The sequence below is a fragment of the Giraffa tippelskirchi genome, chromosome 7, assembly GCF_054371585.1.
Source record: "Giraffa tippelskirchi isolate mGirTip1 chromosome 7, T2T-mGirTip1v1.2.pri, whole genome shotgun sequence".
Taxonomy (NCBI): Eukaryota; Metazoa; Chordata; class Mammalia; order Artiodactyla; family Giraffidae; genus Giraffa; species Giraffa tippelskirchi.
Genome location: NC_137281.1, coordinates 111,939,914 through 111,945,310, shown reverse-complemented (window position 1 = coordinate 111,945,310; position 5,397 = coordinate 111,939,914). Strand labels below are relative to the sequence as shown.

General features: G+C 40.7%; 1 non-coding gene across 1 annotated transcript; it reads right to left on the bottom strand.

Annotated features, from left to right (window-relative positions):
* Positions 1–2,070: 2,070 nt before the first annotated feature.
* TRNAR-ACG (transfer RNA arginine (anticodon ACG)) lies at positions 2,071–2,142 on the bottom strand. The gene has a single exon. It is a non-coding gene; the product is annotated as a tRNA-Arg (tRNA).
* Between the last annotated feature and the right edge of the window lie 3,255 nt (positions 2,143–5,397).

Here is a 5,397-nt window from a genome sequence, read left to right as displayed (position 1 = left end):
AGATTAGACAGAACTATGACAGAGGTGCAGCAGGAACATTTACAAAGGGGAAACTTGTCCTTCTGTCTTTATCTCGGGGTCCAAACTCACAAATAGTCCCTGCTCATCTTTCATTTCCAGAGGTGCCTACCTCTAGTCTTACTCAGCTGTCCTGCATCCCATAAGCACCTTCCAAGAGCTAGACATTCTATGAGGTGCTAGAAGTTCAAAGATGGAATGACATGGACCCTACCTTCAAGAGAAAAACACAATTATGACAGCCACGGTCAGCACTAAAATGGTAGTATTGGTGGTTTAATCTGAGCATTGGGGTGGATCTATGAGCCAGCCAAAAGAGCCTCTGAAGACTTCTCTGTAAAGTCTCTCCAGGCTTCACAGAGCATGTGGTCCTAGAAGTGAGGCTTGCAGTTTGCTAAGGAAGCTCTCAGGGAGATAAGGTTCTGACCAGAGAGAATAAAATATGCAAAGAGAAGGGGAAGCATAACAAGAAAACAAGACGTTCAGTGTGATGTAAATTAATAACACAGTGAGCCAGAAAGGAAGCTGGTAGCTTGCATGAGGTCAGACCATGGGCAGTCATTCCCATGGAGGCATTCAGATTTTATCCTTCATATACAGAGGCAGCCAGTAACAAATTGTAAACCAAGGAAGGGACAATGTTATAATAAGTGTGTTAGATCACTCTGAAAGTAACATGGAAGATGGATCAGGAGGGAAAAAGAACTGTTAATAGGAAAAAAAGGCAGGGGTTGACAGTTTTGGGGGATGGGGGAGGATGAGTCCAATTGCACCTTGTTTGCTTTGAGGTCCCCAGAGGGCAACCAGTTGAGATGGCCAATAAATATGGTGTTAGATACACGGGAAGCTCTGGAAAGTCCTGGCTTCCACAGTCTGTTACTCCTTCAGTTTGCAGTTTCTGGGACGGATAAGACGCTTTTCAGCCTCAACACTTATTTCTGCTTCTCATTTCACAGGCTGGTTGCCATTCCATGGCAGTTGAAAACTCTGGTGTCCCCAGCCGGTGCTCTCCTACTCCCCAGGGAACTGGCCCCCATTATACTGTATTGCTGGCGGCACAGTGCTGGAAATTCAAATCTAGTAGAACATTTTACTAACAGAGTGATGTCAGCCTGAAGGGGGACCTCTAGGGTGAGCACCCGGCTTTGCATTTGGCCCTGTCATGTTAAGCAGCTTTATCAGACAAGATGAAGGCAGACAAAGCATCATCAACCCATTTCCAATTACACCAAGACAGAAGAGGCAAATTTGTGGATGTCAGGTGGAGAGTTCAGGGAAAACTAAATATACTAAAATCAACAAGATAAAATAGAGCGGGGAAACATGGAAAGCTTGTCAAATAAATGAATTGCAAAAGTCAACTTGTGGGGAAATTCTGCTAAAGGTGTTTGCTACCCAGAATACTTAAGTCTTGTAAAGGATGCTGGAAAATGTTAACAGCAACCACCGTTTCTCAGGGCTCAATCAGCAAAACAAACCTGAATCTATTTTCCAGGGAGATGGCTTCCACTTTAAACAAAATAGGTGACCAACGATCTCTGTTAATCACTGTTCTGTTCTACAAGTATTCCCGTTCACTCACTCTACATTCTCTGGACACACAGCTACATTTCTCTATAAATATTTTTCTAGAAATGCTATTTCACAGTTACCTGTTCATCTGTGTATTTTTATAAGTACTAATCAATACTTGAGGCAGCTTCCAGACTGTCATCTGACCAAGCTTATCCGTATTAGATAGCCCCTTGTCTAATGTTCACAAAGCCCACCGTACTTCTCTCTCAAACTTTCATCGCCATTGTAGTTCATTATGTCAACAAGTTTCAATGTTTGTTAAGTTCCATGACTGATTCATTAGTCTGTCTCCAGTGCCTCATGCAGAGCTGGCCCATAGTAGGCACAGAATAAATATGTATAGAAAGAAGTGAAGTCGCTAAGTTGTGTCCGACTGTTTGTGACCCCATGGACTGGAGCCTACCAGGCTCCTCTGTCCATGGGATTTTCCAGGCAAGAGTACTGGAGTGGGTTGCTATTTCCTTCTCCCAGGAGATCTTCCCGACCCAGGGATCGAACCCGGGCCTCCTGCATCGTAGGCAGACACTTTACCATCTGAGCCACCAGGGAAGTCAAAAAAGAGTGAATAAATAAATGAAAAAGTAAATGACTAACACCCAACAGGATTCATAACCTGACCCTCCTACACTGTTGGTGGTAATGTAAATTGGTATAGCTACTATGGAGAACAGTTTGGAGGTTCCTCAAAAGTCTAAATCTTGAGTTGCCATATGATCCTACAATCCCACTGTGGAGCATGTATCTGGAGAAAACTAATTTGAAAAGATATATGCACCCCAACATTCATAGCAACACTATTTACAACAGCCAAGACATGGAAGCAACCTAAACATCTATCCATAGAAGAATGGGTAAGGAAGATATGGTAGAGACTTTCCTGGAGTCCAGTGGTTAGGACTCTGTGGTTCCACTGCAGGGGGTGTGGGTTTGATCTCTGGTCAGGGAACTAAGATCCTGTATGTCGTGAGGTGCAGCCAAAATATAAATAAAATAAAAAATAAAAAAGATGCAGTAAATACATGCAATGGAATATTCAGTCAGTTCAGTCGCTCAGTCATGTCCGATTCTTTGCGGCCCCATGAATCGCAGCACACCAGGCCTCCCTGTCCATCACCAACTCCCGGAGTCTACCCAAACTCATGTCCATCGAGTCGGTGATGCCATCCAGCCATCTCATCCTCTGTCGTCCCCTTCTCCTCTTGCCCCCAATCCTTCCCAGAATTAGGATCTTTTCCAATGAGTCAACTCTTCACATGAGGTGGCCAAAGTATTGGAGTTTCAGCTTCAACATCAGTCCTTCCAATGAACACCCAGGACTGATCTCCTTTAGGATGGACTGGTTGGATCTCCTTATTAATCAGCCATAAAAAATGAATGAAATAATGCCCTTTCCAGCAACATTGATGGACCTAGAGATTGTCATACAAGTGAAGTGAAGTCAGAAGAAAGTGAAGTCAGAGTTGTGAAGTCAGAGAAAGTGAAGTCAGAGAACGACAAATATCATATGATACCTCTTATATGCAGAATCTAAAAAAATATATACAAATGAACTTATTTATAAACATAAATAGAGTCACCGATATAGAAAACATCTACAAAGAGGAAAGGTGGGGAGAAGCGATAAGCTGGGAGTTTGAAATTGACAGATATACATTACTATATTTAAAATAACCAACAAAGACCTACTGTATAGCAGAGGTAACTCTACCCAATATTCTGTAATAATATAAATGGGAAAAGAATTTGAAAAGAACAGATACATATATATGTATAACAATCATTTTGCTGTACATCTGAAACTAACACAACATTGCAAATCAACTACAGTCCAATATAAAATAAAACTGAAAAGTTATCATTACCAAAGGGGAAAGGGGGTGAGGAAAGATAAATTAAGAGTTTGGGATTAACATATACACACTACTATATATAAAATATAGATTGCCAATAAGGACCTAGTATATAGCACAGGGGACTGTACTCAATATCTCATAATTACCAATAATGGAAATGAATCTGAGGGACTTCTCTGGTGGTCCAGTGGCTAAGACTCTGCACTCCCAATGCAGGGGGGCCTAGGTTTGATTCCCAGTCAGGGAACTAGATCCTGCATGCCTCAACTAGGACCCAGTACAATTAAATAAATACTTTTTAAAAAGAACCTGAAAAAGAATAAATATATACATACACAGATATATTCAATTTGTGGTATACCTGAAATGAATACAACACTGTAAAACAACTATACATCAATAAAAATTTTTTTAAAGATTCATAATCTAGTAACACAAGATAATGTCAAAGCTCTTTTTTGTGCAACTATTTCATGATGGGAGAATAAATTCTTTTAATCATTTTTTTTTTTTTTTTTTTACTAATTGTTCATCATTACTCATGTCCATATTGTCAGCTGTTTCTACTTAAATAAACTATATACCTCTAGACACCAGCAACAGAGGACTTGTCTGAGAGAGAAAAGTAGCAAAGAATATATAATATTGTCACCTGCTCTCCTGCACTATACATTCTGCTTATAGAAGGCAGATACTCCAGAAGAGAAAGACAGTCAGTCCCTCCTTTGCTCACATTCATGTTCATTTTTTAGCTAGAAAAAAATAATCATTAAAATTCCAAGCAAAAGCCCTTACAAATAAGGCATGAACAAAGGACTATTTGCTATGCAAGAGCTGATTTGGCTATGAACAGGAGAAAGGTGGAAAGAGAGAGTCCGGAGGTAATTCAGAGAATGCTGACAGAATGTAAGTGAAGCTAATCGCGTCAATTGTCTTTGAAACGGCTCTTGCCCGTTTTTATTACAGATTCCATGTGCAGCTGGTGGCGTGGCTCTGCTCCACACTCAACTTACAGCCATCAAAAACTCTCTCCACGGAACTTCCATGGAGTATTCTGCCTGGTGTAAGTGAGACACATTTCATTCTTACAGTGGCCTAATTAAGGTGTTCCAGTCCACATTGGTTCCATAAACTGTACCATAAAAGCTGCTATTTACAAATTTTGCAAGCAAGCAATGGATTCCACTACCCTACGAGGAGCAAAATGCCATTTAAAAATTACCATCATGGAAGAGCACTGGACAAGCTGTCAGCAACCCACTTCACCCATCATTCGGTAAAGACCAAGCCAGATTCCTGCCTGCCTAGATACTGGAACTTCTCCCGCAGGTAGCTCAAATTCTTAATTATAAAATGCCCAAATTTTAGCTATCCCCACCTCTATTCCAAAGACCCAAGAAGTAGTTTCAGACGAGACCAGTTCCTCCCATACCAACAGACACAGGAATTGAGGGAGCCATTTTTCACCCTCAAAAGGATTAGCTCATTAACTGAGGATCCAAAGCTCCAGGTAACATCCAACCTCAAGTAAGTAATCCCAGCTGCTGCCACCCCGGGTGACATAAAGCGACATTTCACACAAAGTGTTTTACTGCTTAATGTTTTACTCCTTTAAGCATCTGGAGGTTATGATCAACCTATAAAGTGAAAGTCAAGTCTCTCAGTCGTGTCCAACTCTTTGCAACCCTATGGACTGTATCCCGCCAGACTCCTCCATCCATGGGATGATCACCTTATACCACAGTTTCATTTTAATTCATTTCACAGCTGGGTCCTGCTCATTTTTAACATGTAGAAAAACAGACCTTTAAATATAGGTTTCATAAACAAACTTTTTATACCAAAAACTCTCCCTCTTTTTTTCTCTCAACTTCTTTGTACCAGAAAAGGTTGTTTGCTTGTTTTGTTTTGTTTTTAAACTTATGTTATCAAGTAGAAACAGTGTTCCCAA